The sequence below is a fragment of the Topomyia yanbarensis genome, chromosome 2 (assembly GCF_030247195.1).
Source record: "Topomyia yanbarensis strain Yona2022 chromosome 2, ASM3024719v1, whole genome shotgun sequence".
Lineage (NCBI taxonomy): Eukaryota > Metazoa > Arthropoda > Insecta > Diptera > Culicidae > Topomyia > Topomyia yanbarensis.
The window spans coordinates 221678650-221696678 of NC_080671.1; positions in this window are offsets into that span (position 1 = coordinate 221678650).

Sequence of the window (18029 nt, forward strand, 5' to 3'; positions counted from 1 at the left end):
ACGATAATATCTATTACTGTTATTTTTCAAAACAGTCAAACTAGTACGCTAATCATAACAGTTTTTACAACCGGCTGAGACGGTTGTACCTCCAGCTGGAAAGTTTTGTTCTCGAGAGCACGGCAGAGCGCGAGACGCTATATGCGTTTGTGAAGTGGGAAAGGAGGCGTGGTCCACGGCATCCTCGACAAGTGTTGTTTTGATCGCAGGTAGACGAACTTGCCTACCGGGGTTCATAATGATTTCAACATTATTCGCCTAGACCGAGACATCCCGTATGGAGGAGTGTTTCTAGGAATTAAAAAGTGTAATACTTTCTTTAGAATTAACATCACCGTGATTCCTGTCATTGAGGCTGTAGCTGTCCAAATGAACATATATATATATATATATATATATATATATATATATATATATATATATATATATATATATATATATATATATATATATATATATATATATATATATATATATATATATATATATATATATATATATATATATATATATATATATATATATATATATATATATATATATATATATATATATATATATATATATATATATATATATATATATATATATATATATATATATATATATATATATATATATATATATATATATATATATATATATATATATATATATATATATATATATATATATATATATATATATATAGAAGCGATGTCACATGTCTTTGCCTTTAATGTTCATTTGGACAGCTACAGCCTCAATGACAGGAATCACGGTGATGTTAATTCTATAGAAAGTATTACACTTTTTAATTCCTAGAAACACTCCTCCATACGGGATGTCTCGGTCTAGGCGAATAATGTTGAAATCGTTATGAACCTCGGTAGGCAAGTTCGTCTACCTGCGATCAAAACAACACTTGTCGAGGATGCCGTGGACCACGCCTCCTTTCCCACTTCACAAACGCATATAGCGTCTCGCGCTCTGCCGTGCTCTCGAGAACAAAACTTTCCAGCTGGAGGCACAACCGTCTCAGCCGGTTGTAAAAACTGTTATGATTAACGTACTAGTTTGACTGTTTTGAAAAATAACAGTAATAGATATTATCGTTACAGTTGAAACTTCGAAAATAAAACCAGCGATAATAGTTTTTGCTCTTGTTTAGTGCTAATCCATAATTTCAGAAGTAGTGCGCTATATAGCGCATCATTACACGAATACAGCGTACTACTTCCGACGTAATTACATTGTTTAAACCCAGATAAAATAAAATTGTCGCTGGTTGGATTTTCTAGTTTTCAACTGCAACCAGAATAACTTGCAAGTTGTGTATTGTAGTTGCAATTGAACAAACATTTAAAAGCGCTATCGTTTCTAGCAGTATTTAAACAATGGAATGACAGAAAGAGCAGCGGGGATTGCATTGTAGGCGAATGACCTTCTGATTGAAATCTTACTAAACAAAAAAGTCCTCAGTATAGTGGAAATGAATATCTCATAAAAGATGAATGAACTGACCTGACAATTAAATATAGCAGTACCATTCGCATTTCTATTGGAAAAGCCTTTGTACTCCGGAACACAATTAACCCTAGAACGTTGCACTTGCGTTTTCCACCCTAGAACGTTGCACTTGCGTTTTCCACCCTAGAACGTTGCACTGGGGTACAAACGTAGCCCACGCGTTAGATTGCAAATTTCACTAGTAAAAATGCAAACAAAGGAATTTATAATACATCATTTTCTTCGTTTTGCCTTTCTCATATAGAAAGGATATGCAATCACTCTGAAAACCGACTTTTAACCGAGGCCCGGAGGGTCGAGCCTCATATACCATTCGACTCAGTTCGTCGAAATTGACAAATGTCTGTATGTGTGTGTATTAGGGCATTGCAAAAAAATTTTTTTTTTGAATTCTCAAAGGCCCCCCCTCTTATATTGTGACAAATGTCAAAGTAAGCTCAGATGCCAAATTTCACATCATTTGGACAATTTTAGACCCCCGCCCACTTCGCTTGAAATTTTTTGAAATTGGTACTATGGGAAAATATGGAGGAAAAATACATTAAATGCTATAACTTTTGAAGTAGCAATCAGAAAATTACAATTTATACCTCTTTTGGAAGGAAATAATCTAGGTATTTGAATTAAGTTATATTTGTTTCTTAAAAAATACGGGAAAGTGGGGTACTGGGTCATTTTGGCCCCAAAATCCCCTATTTTTAATGATTTTTCTGCTCCGTGAGGCGAATCATACATATTTTGTAGTATTTCTAATGTGAAAAAATCTCAGAAATCGAACGGAACCCTTTTGACCTTAGTTCGAATACGAGAAGTTGGGGTTATAGGGCTTTTTGTCAGTCATATTAAATTTTATCATTTTCTCATGTATATATCTCCATTATTCTTCAATCAATTTTCATAAAATGTAACTTATTGAACGTGCAAAATTCTGAGGAATAAAACAAAAATAAAAACGTTAAAGGTAAAATTCAGAAACATCAAACTTTTTGATATTTACTCTACAAATCTCATTTTTTTCATTATTTGTCCTAATACGTCAACTACCCCTATTTTTCCAGGAATGAAACTTTTCTCATGTGATCCCTAAGCATATTTTACACTAAAAGTAGTAAATTAAATAAGAATTTTGTTGTTAAATGGAGTTAATATGTGCGATTTTATGATAAAAATGTGAAATCGACACTATATGTCAGATAATTTGATGTTCCTGAATTTTACCGGTAACGAATCTATTTTTGTTATAATCCTAAGGATTTTCCACGTTCAACAAGGTATAGTTTACGAAAATTGAGTGAACAATAATAGAGTTATATTCACGAGAAAATGATGAAGTTTAATATGAACGACAAAAGGCCATTTAACCCCAACTTCTCGTATTCGGACTAAGGTCAAAAGAATTCCATTCGATTTCTGAGATTTTTTCACATTATAAAAACTACAAAATATGTGTGATTTGCATCACGGAGCAGAAAAATCATTAAAAATAGGGGATTTTGGGGCCAAAATGACCCAGTACCCCACTTTCCCGTATTTTTCTAGAAACAAATATATCTCCATTCAAATACTAAGATTATTTCCTTCCAAAAGAGGTATAAATTTTAATTTTCTGATTGCTACTTCAAAAGTTATAGCATTTAATGTATTTTTTCTCCATATTTTCCCATAGTACCAATTTCAAAAAATTTCAAGCGAAGTGGGCGGGGGTCTAAAATTGTCCAAATGATGTGAAATTTGGCATCTGAGCTTACTTTGACATTTGTCACAATATGAGAGGGAGGGCCTTTGAGAATTCAAAAAAAAATTTTTTTTTGCAATGCCCTAGTGTGTATGTGTACGTGTGTGTGTGTTTTCAAAACTCACTCACTTTTCTCAGACATGGCTGAACCTAATCGCTCAAACTTGATTTCAAGTGAATGGTATAACGCTCCCATAAGCTGCTATTGAATTTTTTGTCGATCGGACTTCCGGTTCCGGAGTTACGGGTTGAAGAGTGCGGTCACCCAGCAAATTCCCATATAAAATGGTATCACCATGATGTCCAAATGGTGTAATACATATTAAAAAGGGTGCAGCATAACTCGGATTTGTGGGTCTAGGTCACTAATGATCATTCTAAGCAGCTTTGACCACATTGGTCACCTATGACCGTTCTTGATGTCCCCAGATACTTTCCAAGTTCGTAAGTTAATATCACACCTTTTTCACAGGGAATTCTTGACTGATTTCTATAAACTTGGTTTCAAATGAAAGATACAATACTTCCATAGACTGTCATTGAATTTCATTCATATCTGACATTTGGTTCCTGAGTTACAGGATGGTTATTGCGACCACATAGGAATTTGCAATATAAACCGGTACAATCGTAATACTTCAAAGATTAAAAATCCATTTCTATTTGCATATATATATATATATATATATATATATATATATATATATATATATATATATATATATATATATATATATATATATATATATATATATATATATATATATATATATATATATATATATATATATATATATATATATATATATATATATATATATATATATATATATATATATATATATATATATATATATATATATATATATATATATATATACAGGGTGTTTGGTTCATGGTTAAGAATCTCTCGCGGGGTGATAGACTGCCATATTTGGAGAAAAAAATTGTTCTACACATACCATCAAATCTCAACCGTTACAGAGTTATTGAACTTTTAGTGTAAAAAACTTATTTGTCTTAAAATACCTCTAACTTTAAAAGCAAACTTTGTATTTTAAATGTTTCAGTTCCATTCGAAAGGTGAGAAAATTTTGCATTGAGTGATGCCCTCACATGTTTCAGCTAATGAGTTTAAGTAGCCTTTTCAAAGTAATTTATTGAAAATTAAACAATTTTAAACGATTTTTCGTTCATTTCTTGAAAATCCTAATAGTTAACCTCATCATTTTAATAATTCAGATTGTTAGTCTTGATGAGCTGCTAAATTCGTTATTTGACATGATACACTTACCTTTTCTTATTTTCATGATTTTGGGTTATTCAACTTAGATATTTTTATCTCATTTTCACTAGTACCAGCTCTAATTGAAAAATTATGGCACTTATTGTACTTTTTTTTTTCTTTTTATTCGAAAGCCAGGAAAATTTTACAGTGAAAAATGTATTAATACCTTTCACTTAAGTGAATTTAGTATTCTTTTAAAAGTAAATTAGTTTAAAGTTAGTGCTGTTATTAGCATTTTTGTTAATTTTCTTAAAATGGTAAATAATAAACATCACCATTATTATCATGGAAATAATGCATCTCAGCAGGTTCTATAGTTATTTCTTTGACTCCATTCAATTATCTCTTTTGGTTTCGGCGCAAAATCGTTTTTATCACATCGTTTCATTTGCAAAAATAACGATTTCGAACCCACTACATTTGTGGCGAGCTCATGCTGTGTTAACTATTAAATAGCAGCAAAATTAAAAGAGATATAGACAAAGTGTCTAATAAAAAGTTATAGAGAATATTAAGGGGCATCAAATGAACAATAGTAGCGATAAATTTTGTTGATTAATAATTAGAATAATTAAAAAACTCCAAAAAACACAAATTTTGAGTTATTTCGTTAGTAAAAAATTATTTAGTACACTTAACTAAAAGATATTTGTACATACACTGATAGGGCTTTTTCTCAGCTTTCCAATGAAATTTTGTAAATAACGATATAAAGCATATTTTTTAGATTAGAGCCTCTTAAGCACTTGCATGTCGGTTACAGGAAAAGTATAGTAATTAAATTACAAAGAAATGAGAAGAGATAGAAATATGATGTCCAAGAACAAATTATGAATCGTCCTAAAACCCAACTTTTGGATAATGGATATTCCTATAATCATACTTCATTATTTCGAGAAAATTAGCAAAAACCTCCTCAAAAACACTAACTTTTAACTACTTTACAGCTAAATGTAATTAAAACTAATTACTTAAAAGATATGAGAACACCATTCAATAGGAAATTTTCTCACCTTTCGAATTAAACTGAAACATTTAAAATACAAAGTATACTTTTAAAGTTAAAGGTATTTTAAGACAAATAAGTTTTTTACACAAAAAGTTCAATAACTCTGTAACGGTTGAGATTTGATGGTATGCGTAGAACAATTTTTTTCTCCAAATATGGCAGTCTATCACCCCCTGAGAGATTCTTAACCATGAACCAAACACCCTATATATATATATATATATATATATATATATATATATATATATATATATATATATATATATATATATATATATATATATATATATATATATATATATATATATATATATATATATATATATATATATATATATATATATATATATATATATATATATATATATATATATATATATATATATATATATATAGGGTGTTTGGTTCATGGTTAGGAATCTCTCGGGGGGTGATAGACTGCCATATTTGGAGAAAAAAATTGTTCTACACATACCATCAAATCTCAACCGTTACAGAGTTATTGAACTTTTTGTGTAAAAAACTTATTTGTCTTAAAATACCTCTAACTTTAAAAGTATACTTTGTATTTTAAATATTTCCATATTCCAGTTCCATTCGAAAGGTGAGAAAATTTCCTATTGAATGGTGTTCTCATATCTTTTAAGTAATTAGTTTTAATTACCTTTTAGCTGTAAAGTAGTTAAAAGTTAGTGTTTTTGAGGAGGTTTTTGCTAATTTTCTCGAAATAATGAAGTATGATTATAGCAATATCTATTATCCAAAAGTTGGATTTTTAGACGATTCATAATTTGTTCTTGGACGTCATATTTCTATCTCTTCTCATTTCTTTGTAATTTCATTACTATACTTTTCCTGTAACCGACTTGCAAGTGCTTAAAAGACTCTAATCTAAAAAATATGCTTTATATCGTTATTTACAAGATCTCATTGGAAAGCTGAGAAAATTTCCTATCAGTGTGTGTAGAAATATCTTTTAGTTAAGTGTACTAAATGATTTTTCACTAACGAAATAACTCAAAATTTGTGTTTTTGGAGAGTTTTTTAATTATTCTAATTATTAATCAACCAAATTTTGTTGTTACTATTGTTCATTTGATGCCCCTTAATGTTCTCTATAACTTTTTATTTGACACTTTGTCTATATCTCTTTTAATTTTGCTGCTATTTAATAGTTAACACAGCATGACCCCGCCACAAATGTAGTGGGTTCGAAATCGTTATTTTTGCATATGGCCTTGTGTTAAGCCAAACCGAGCTAAGCGCCATAATTTTTTTCGTGTATTTTTCGTACCAAAATTAATTTTTCGATAACTTATCATTTACATAGAAAGTTAATGAACACTGGCTTGCTTTCGTTTGCTATTTGGGTTCCCAAAACATAACAGATATTAGAGTTCCTGGTGCTACATTGGATGCTGGAGCGATTTTAGATAAAGTACCTCAAAATGGCGCTTGGTCCTCTTTGGCTTAACACAGGCCATATGAAACGATGTGATAAAAACTATTTTGCGTCGAAACCAAAAGAGATAATTGAATGGAGTTAAAGAAAGAACTGTAGAACTTGCTGAGATGCATTATTTCCATGATAATAATGGTGATGTTTATTATTAACTATTTTAAGAAAATTAACGAAAATGCTAATAATAGCAGTAACTTTAAACTAATTTACTTTTAAAAGAATACTAAATTCACTTACCTGAAAGGTATTAATACTTTTTCCGCTGTAAAATTTTCCTGGCTTTCGAATAAAAATGAAAAAAGTACAATAAGTGCCATAATTTTTCAATTAGAGCTGGTACTAGTGGAAATGAGATAAAAATATCCATGTTGAATAACCCAAAATTATGAAAATAAGAATAGGTAAGTGTATCATGTCAAAGAACGAATTAAGCAGCACACCAAGACTAACAATCTGAATTATTAAAAGGATGAGGTTAACTATTAGGATTTTCAAGAAATGAACAAAAAATCGTTCAAAATTGTTTAATTTTCAATTAATTACTATGAAAAAGCTACTTAAACTCATTAGCTGAAACATGTGAGGGCATCACTCAATGCGAAATTTTCTCACCTTTCGAATGGAACTAAAACATTTAAAATACAAAGTATACTTTTAAAGTTAGAGGTATCTTAAGACAAATAAGTTTTCTACACAAAAAGTTCAATAACTCTGTAACGGTTGAGATTTGATGGTATGTGTAGAACAATTTTTTTCTCCAAATATGGCAGTCTATCACCCCGCGAGAGATTCTTATCCATGAACCAAACACCCTGTATATATATATATATATATATATATATATATATATATATATATATATATATATATATATATATATATATATATATATATATATATATATATATATATATATATATATATATATATATATATATATATATATATATATATATATATATATATATATATATATATATATATATATATATATATATATATACATATATATATATTTATTTATATATATATATATATATATATATATATATATATATATATATATATATATATATATATATATATATATATATATATATATATATATATATATATATATATATATATATATATATATATATATATATATATATATATATATATATATATATATATATATATATTTGATTAACCTTTAGTGAAATATACTTGCAAATAGAAATGGATTTTTAATCTTTGAAGTATTACGATTGTACCGGTTTATATTGGAAATTCCTATGTGGCCGCAATAACCATCCTGTAACTCGGGAACCAAATGTCAGATATGAATGAAATTCAATGACAGTCTATGGAAGTATTGTATCTTTCATTTGAAACCAAGTCTATAAAATTCGGTCAAGAATTCCCTGTGAAAAAGGTGTGACATTAACTTACGAACTTGAAAAGTAACTGGGGGCATCAAGAACCGTCATAGGTGACCAATGTGGTCGAAGCTGCTTAGAATGATCATTATTGACCTAGACCCACAAATCCGAATTATGCTGCACCCTTTTTAATATGTATTACACCATTTGGACATCATGGTGATACCATTTTATATGGGAATTTGCTGGGTGACCACACTCTTCAACCCGTAACTCCGGAACCGGAAGTCCGATCGACAAAAAATTCAATAGCAGCTTATGGGAGCGTTATACCATTCACTTGAAATCAAGTTTGAGCGATTAGGTTCAGCCATGTCTGAGAAAAGTGAGTGAGTTTTGAAAACACACACACACATACACACACATACAGACATTTGTCAATTTTGACGAAATGAGTCGAATGGTATATGAGGCTCGGCCCTCCGGGCCTCGGTTAAAAAGTCGGTTTTCAGAGTGATTGCCTATCCTTTCTATTTGAGAAAGGCAAAACGAAGAAAATGATGTATTATACATTTCTTCTGTTTGCATTTTTACTAGTGAAATTTGCGATCCAACGCGTGGGCTACGTTTGTACCCCAGTGCAACGTTCTAGGGTGGAAAACGCAAGTGCAACGTTCTAGGGTTAATTGTGTTCCGGAGTACAAAGGCTTTTCCAATAGAAATGCGAATGGTACTGCTATATTTAATTGTCAGGTCAGTTCATTCATCTTTTATGAGATATTCATTTCCACTATACTGAGGACTTTTTTGTTTAGTAAGATTTCAATCAGAAGGTCATTCACCTACAATGCAGAACTATTCCCCGCTGCTCTTTCTGTCATTCCATTGTTTAAATACTGCTAGAAACGATAGCGCTTTTAAATGTTTGTTCAATTGCAACTACAATACACAACTTGCAAGTTATTCCGGTTGCAGTTGAAAACTAGAAAATCCAACCAGCGACAATTTTATTTTATCTGGGTTTAAACAATGTAATTACGTCGGAAGTAGTACGCTGTATTCGTGTAATGATGCGCTATATAGCGCACTACTTCTGAAATTATGGATTAGCACTAAACAAGAGCAAAAACTATTATCGCTGGTTTTATTTTCGAGGTTTCAACTGTAACGATAATATCTATTACTGTTATTTTTCAAAACAGTCAAACTAGTACGCTTATCATAACAGTTTTTACAACCGGCTGAGACGGTTGTGCCTCCAGCTGGAAAGTTTTGTTCTCGAGAGCACGGCAGAGTGCGAGACGCTATATGCGTTTGTGAAGTGGGAAAGGAGGCGGTCAATCAAAATTGATTTTGTCACTCATTTATATGTTTATGTATATATATATATATATATATATATATATATATATATATATATATATATATATATATATATATATATATATATATATATATATATATATATATATATATATATATATATATATATATATATATATATATATATATATATATATATATATATATATATATATATATATATATATAAAAAATTTGACGTTATCCAATTTGAGCTGTGGGAGGTATACAGCTCAAATTGGATAACGTCAAATTTTTGAAGTAGTGAGACCTATGGCTGTTCCGCGACTGATTCTGGGAGACTTCAACTCGCAGGAGTATTGCGGAGTTCCCTCTTGAATAATAATCGGTCCTGTTTGATATAGAATGTTTGTGACGAATTCAATATGCCAGTTTTAAAAACTAGCGAAACAACACGCATTCCCAGACCTCCTGCACGTCCAAGCGCATTAGATCTATCTCTGTGCTCGACATCACTTCAGTTAGATTGCACGTGGCTGGTTGTACCTGATCGTCACGGTTGCGACCATTTGCCAGTCGTTGTTTCAATGAACAGTGAATTAGGCCTCCTGAATTCAATCAATGTCCCTTATGACTTGACACGAAATATTGATTAGAAAATATACGAAACATTAATTTCCACATCTCTTGCTTCGACGGAAGAGCTACCCCCTACCGAAGAATATGAATTCCTTGCAGGTTTGATTATTGAAACAGCAGAACAAGCCCAAACGAAATACAATCCTGGCATGACAATAAATAGACGGCCTCCTAATCCTTGGTGGGACAAACAGTGCTCTGATGCATATGAAGCTAAATAAGTTGCCTACAAAGAAATTATGAAACGGAAAGGGGGTATACTTAAGAGCTTTGAACTTTGAAATTATTCGTTTTTGCAAAACAAATTTGACAGTCTACGTCGTGCCAAAAAATCCAGTTATTGGAGACACTTCGTTGATGGCTTGTCAAAAGAAACATCAATGAGTGCCCTTTGGAACACAGCCAGAAGAATGAGGAATCGAAACGTGACTATCAAAGCGAAGGTTTTTCGAATCGCTGGATATATAATTTTGCCAAGAAAGTTTGCCCATATTCTGCTCCTGCGCAGAAAATCATTCGCGATGCTTCCTCAAATAACGATTCAATAGATTTGCCCATGTCGATGACGGAAATTTCAATTGCACTCCATTCAATAATCCTCCAGGACCAGACAGAATCAAATTCAACTTGGTGAAGAATCTGCCTGACCTAGCAAAAAGACGCTTGTTGAATTTATTCAACAAGTTTCTTGAGCAGAACATTGTCCCGCGTGACTGGATTCCAAAACCGGGAAAACCAGCCTCCGATCATAACTCGTATCGACCGATTGCAATGTTATCCTGCATCAGGAAATTGTTGGAAAAAATTATCCATGTTTCGACAATTGGGTTGAGGCGAACGGCTTGCTCTCAGATACCCAGTTTGGTTTTCGGAGAGGAAAGGGAACGAATGATTGCCTGGCGCTACTTTCGTCAGAAACCCAACTCGTCTACGCAAAAAAGAACAAATGGCATCTGTGTTCTTAGACATATAAGGAGCATTCTAATCAGTCTCCATTGAAGTTCTCGGAGAAAGTACATGAATGTGGTCTTTCACCGATATTAAATAATTTTACAATTTATACAAATTATTGTCAGAAAAGCACATGCATTTTTATATGGCAATTTGGCGACATTCAGAATAAGTTACATGGGCCTCCCACAAGGCTCTTGTCTAAGCCCCCTTCTCTATAGTTTTTACGTGAATGACATTGATAATTTTATTATCAGCCCCTGCACTCTAATGGCGTTTTTGCTCGAACCCGAAACTGAGTCAGGTTCTAACCCCAACCGCTGCCAGTTCATACATTTTGACAGCAGTTGGGGTTAGAAACTAACTCAGTTTCGCATCAAGCAAAAACGGCATAAGACAACTTGCAGATGATGGTGTGTTCTCAGCCATAGGACCAAAAGCTATAAATTTACAACAACCATTGCAAGATACCTTGGATAACTTATCAATTTGGGCTTTAAAGCTGGGCATCGATTTCTCTACGGAGAAAACAGAGTTGGTCGGTTTTTCAAGGAAGCGTGATCCAGCTCAGCTAAAACTTCAGTTGGTTGGTAGAACAATATCCCAAGTCCTGACTTTCAAATACCTTGGAATTTGATTCGATTCTAAAGGTACATGGGAAAGCTACATTAGGTATCTAATAACGAAATGTCAACAAAGGATAATTTTCCTGCGAACAATAACCGGATCATAGTGGGGTTCTCATCCAAGTGGCCTGATAAGATTGTATCAAACAACAATACTTTCAGTAATGGAATATAGGCGCTTCTGTTTCCGTTCAGCTGCGAACACTCACATTATTAAATTGGAACGGGTACAGTATCGTTGTTTACGAATCGCCTTAGGTTGCATTCAGTCGATCCATACGATGAGTATTGAAGTACTAGCGGGAGTTCTTCCTTTAAAAGATCGATTCCGGGACCTCTCCTCTCGTTTACTTATTCGATGTGAGGTTATGAATCCACTGGTAATTGAAAATTTTGAAAGACTTCTCGACAAACATGTCAAATGGTCCTAAGTGTATATGAGAGCCTCTCTTTCTTTACTTTCTCTATCGATTATTACGGCGTCATCTTAAAACTTTTCAATATTGTTTCAGGATATAACGAGAAACTTTGCTTTCGACTAACTTATTCTACTAAGAGTTGAGTAACAAACGTATAAACTGCCGTGTTATTAGCGAAATAGAAAGTAAACTAAGAGAAACTGTCATTTGCACTTGGGACCTTTTGACATGTTTGGCCAGACTCAATCCCATGTCACAAGAAATGACGCCTACTAGGTATGTTCCAGAATACACCAACATACTAGATACTCCTGATTCCACTTTATTCTTCGACACGTCCATGCAAGTGGAGACTCATGGAATCCCGGATCATCTACGCTCGTTGGAGATCCCTAAAATATTCACAAGTAAATACCAACACATATACTGCCTTAAAATGTTTTACACTGATGGGTCACGAATCAGTGAGGCCATTGGTTTCGGTATTTTCAACAATAATTTTTCGATTTCTCTCAAACTTACAGAACCCGCCTCTGTTTATATAGCGGAATCAGCAGCAGTTCACTATAGTTTGCAAATAATTAATACATTACCCTCGAGCCATCAATTTATCCTCACTGATAGTCTCAGCAGGATTGCAGCTCTACGCTCAAAGAGATCCATCCAGTCCGTAGTAGACCAATCCTTGTTCCTGTTAGATACATCCTGGCTTACCGCGATCCTCTATACATGGAACTTATCTATCATTTTCTAAAAACAGCGCTTGTCAAAATTTAATTGAATGAATTTCCTCATACTCTCATCCAAGGCTAATCAATCATCAATTGAAGTGTCCTAGAATATTCAGTTTTGTTTTAAGTTCAGACAATAGCGGACAAAAGTGATTAAATACACCCGAAAAAACAAGATCATTATGAAATACAAGTGTCTCAGGTAAAAAGCAAACATTAAAGTGATTACAGTGTTAGTTTTAGACAAATTACTAGTAGAGCTAAAATTAGTCTTAAGGATTTTTGTAACATGCTATGCAAAAAAAGAAACTGGCGTAAATAGCATTCGCAAATGCCGTGTCAAACAAACGTATGAAAAAAAAATAGTACGCTAATGAAAATCTGCTTTAAATTTGAATCAAATATCGAAATAAGAGTATTTTAAATCAATTTGTATAAATTGTGTAATACAGACTTAAGTAGAGCTTGGCGTAAAGTAGCCCCAATTTTAGATAAAATGAACATCTGTTCATTAACTACCAAACAATCACAAATACGGACAAAAAGTACAAACACAAATAATTGAATTACACTGCCAGGTTAATTTCACTTAACCCTTTCATGCCCAACTTTTTTTTCTAGTGCATGTAGGGTTTCAAAGCTATTTTTTCTTGAAAACGGTGGGGTCAAGAAACTCGAAAAAACTTTTTTCAAAAGGTAGGTGCTTCTCTTGCAGTGCTAGAAGCTGCGAAATGTTTACCTTCCAATGCTCACTACAATTCTCCTAGAATATTCACAATAGTCCAATGGCTTGGAAATTGTAGCTAAAAATAGTCTTAATTGGTAAGTTTTATCAGTTTTCACTAATATTGCATCATAACGAAGTTATATGAAAAATTCATTTTCCGTCGTCAACGTAAACTGTCCCTGGCAGTACTGCTCCATCGGAATTCAATTGCAATAATTTCAGTTCTAGAGCTGATCCTTGTAACTGTTAATACTCAAATGAAAGCCAACAGTCACATTTATTAGCTTTACTTGTTTTGTGAGCAAATCTTGCCTCAACCAAAAGTCATCGCTGTTTAAAAACGATGTTGTCCACAAACAACATGGGCATGAATGGGTTAATCTATATCCTCTTATCTAATAATGTGATTAGTATATCACATTTTCCCAACAGAATTCAAGTTAAAATATATAGCGTATATTTTATGGTTCTATGGTTTATGGTTCGGATAGCGAACGAATTGTGTCTGAAATCTGTGGTATAACGCTGTTTCCTATCCCTTGAACTTTGAGCTCACTTTGACAGGTACGAATCAATGTAAGAACTACGACTGAGCGCAAACCCATACATCAGACACCTTGGCCACATTAGTACTCTAGCGGTGACAGTGAAGCGATGGATATTTGTCTCGCGCGAGTTTCCGTTGATACGGCAGCAAGCAGCTACACAATCGCCTACTACAATTATTTGCAAGCATTTTCTTAAACCTATATCCAATTTTTATATTTGTGTTGAACCAGCACATAATACTATGATTTGTCTTTGTCAAACTATAACGTTAAATTTGAACTAGAAGCTCAAGTATCATTGTTTAATTTTGGCGTAAAGTAGCCTCCGTGGCGTAAAGTAACCCCCAATGACGGTACTGTTACAGATGAATTGTTACACGAACTATTTTATTGTTAACCCTATTGCATAACATTTAATGCTGCAATCTAACCGTACCAAAAGTTTTTCGATTTCCCAAAATGATAGAACTAAAAAAAATACTTCTTGCAGCTTTCTATATGAAGATTAATTTATCATTTTTTATTGCTTATGTATTACATATACTGCAAAGAAAACGAGTCAGTAGGTCAGTTTAGTAGAATAACCTCACTGTTTCCAATATAAATTCTGTCATATTCAGTGTGTCCAAAATATGCTAGAAACACTGTCCAAATTGGTCTGGCAGAGTTCGTGAAAAATTCATGCTGTAAAGAAAAGTCATTTTCGAGTTTCTGTCAATGTATGAAAACCCATTGACAGTTTCGTATCAAGAACAGTAAGTTTGGAGTAGACTCGTGCATGTATTGCATTAAAAAACATAGACAAAAAATATTTTTTGACGTTAACGTAATTTCACTTCCTCTAGGGGTCCAAAATTATTTGGTTACCCTATACGACATTATAAAGATAGTTTTAAATATCTAAAAAGTTGTTTTTTTCTTTTTTTTCCGCTTCGGCGTCACAGTGCGTCGGCTCAGCACTCTGGAATTTATAAACACTCTCGCTGGAGCGATTGGGATTCAGTTATTGTTGTGTGTGAGTTCTCTGCCTTTTTGGATGCTGTGTGCTATGGATTTGCTGGAAAACGCATACAAAATCATGTTCTCAATGGAAAGGAAATTGAATTTTCTCTTTTGTCCTCCTCTCTTTAAAACATTTATAGTCAGTTTGCCAAAAAGAGGATATTTGCCCATATTTTCGCTTGAAACCTCACCGCCAGTACGATTTGAGGTGGCATGACGACAGTGTCGAATGAAAATTTGAACTTGTTCCATTTTCAATATTCCTGAATCTCATATGTATATTTCGGCTATGTTGAACTAAATCCATACAATTTTACCCAAATTGTGATGGATTAATAAATCTTGTCGACTAAATCAACAATTTGTTTTGGTAAAAGTTGGTAAACAAATCAACAAAAAAATAAATAGTTTGTTTAGCTCTATTGTAAAGTGCAAATGTCAAATGTGTTTGCCTTTGTATAAACGATTGCACCAGTTTTTAAAGCATCACTCAAAATCCGTCCTACAACAAGAAAGGCAAAGGCGAAAATGTGTTGTGGAAACCAGTGGAGGCATAGGGTGAATTTAATATCTAGTAATTCAACGGTGGGTTGGAAAAGTATCACAGGGCCATTTTTTACAATGAGTGGCCTATAGCTAACACAAACACACACTTTGAAAAAAATAATATCACGGTTGACGTCAATAACAACGCGTTTTGTTGTAAGACCAGTTGTCAGATGGTTGTTCCCTAAATTGGAATTTGTATGTTTTGTATGTGACAAAGATGTGTCTCAGTGAGTGTAAAACTCAACCAAAAATATTTGGAAATTAACGACACACGTGTTTTTATTGCAAATTTGTGAGAATTGCGACGTTCCATGTACATGCGAGATATAAAGTTGCATGATTTGTGCAAGCTGTTTATGCTATAAACGGATGCATAACTCAACAGCAGTTGGCTAGTAAGTAGACATTAATGTAATCCTGGTATAATGATCAAACGTCGAACAATACATATTTATTGGTATAGTTATGTCAACCTAATTACTAATTCATTGCAATATCCTATTTCCGTCCTTTCCCAATTAATATACATAGAGTTGAAGAAATGCTTACAATAATGCACAGTGATCGTAAAAGCTTGAAACGTGAACTTAATTCACTAGAGGCCAAACCATCAAATATATTCTCAGGGTGTCTTTGGAGGAATTGTTCGTATGAATATTTCCCACAATCTGATAATAATTGAAATTAGGCATGGCTTACTATGATCGAACTAAAAGAAAATAACTTTTTATCCTGACGAGGTAGAAAGATAGTGTCTTTGACAAAGTTTTAGAAATGCTCATAGTTAATAATTTTGTTGAAGAACTTGAGCTTGTAGGACTAAAGGTTATCGATTTATAAGGCGTTTTCTATGGCAATCCCCTTAAATCTGGTTTTTTTTAATATAACTTTTTTCATTGTGACTCTTCGCGGAAACTATGTTCTAGACAAATGTGTAGGTATCAAAACTATATAATATTGCCGAGGACTGCATGTAAAAATACTCATTCATTTAAAAGTTATTGAAAATTTTTACATTTTTTTACACCAACTTCAACTATGTATAAGAAAGAAAGGTGCAAACCAAAATGAACTTAAAAAAAAATTTGCTGATTTTTGTATGGAAAAGGTCAAAAACAAGATAAAGTAAACTTACCCTATTCATAGGGTTATAGAGTGCCACGCACCAAACCTTCTTAACTTTATTGTGCATAGTTTAGACAGTGAAAAAGTGCCTGTTCGTGAATTTTGGTTTGCACCTTTCTTCCTTATATTTAGTTGAAGTTGGTGTAAAAAAATGTAAAAATTTTCAATAACTTTTAAATGAATGAGTATTTTTACATGCAGTCTTAGGCAGTATTATGTAGCTTTGATACCTACACATTTGTCTAAAACATAGTTTCCGCGAAAAGTCACAATGAAAAAAGTTATATTAAAAAAACTAGATTTAAGGGGATTGCCATAGAAAACGCCTTATAAATCGATAATCTTTAGTCCTACAAGCTCAAGTTCTTCAACAAAATTCTTCACTATGAGAATTTCTAAAACTTTGTCGAAGACACTAACTTTCTACCTCGTCAGGATAAAAAGTTATTTTTTTAGTTCGATAATAGTAAGCCATGTTTAATTTCAATTGTTATCAGATTGTGGGGAATATTCATACGAACAATTCCTCCAAAGACACCCTGTGAATATATTTGATGGTTTGTCCTCTAGTGAATTAAGTTCACGTTTTTGGCGTTTCCGATTACTGTGTAATGGTGTCCACCGGACGATTTTCATTTCTTATAAAATAAATGTATAGAATTCGCTCAAACTTCCAAGATTTTTTTTCCGAAGCCCGGGTCCTATGTATGTGTATCTGTTTGACAAACTCTCATTGTTGTTCATTAGCAGTGGCGGCGCTAAGGGGTCATATTTGGGGGGGGGGCTGATTTGGGTATTTAATCTTGATTTTGCTAACAATTTTGCAAAAATGTTTGTTTTGTCAATTTGGCGGAAATTTTACTCTGTTGATTCCGAATTGATAAAAAAGGCCCAGGCAATGCTACACTCTGCTTGTTTTATTATTTCTATATTTTCTTAACTCTGTTTCAATTCAATACAAATTCTAATTAATCTTTTTCAAGTAGCTTTAGCAATTTTCATCAAAATATGGGTTAAAATGC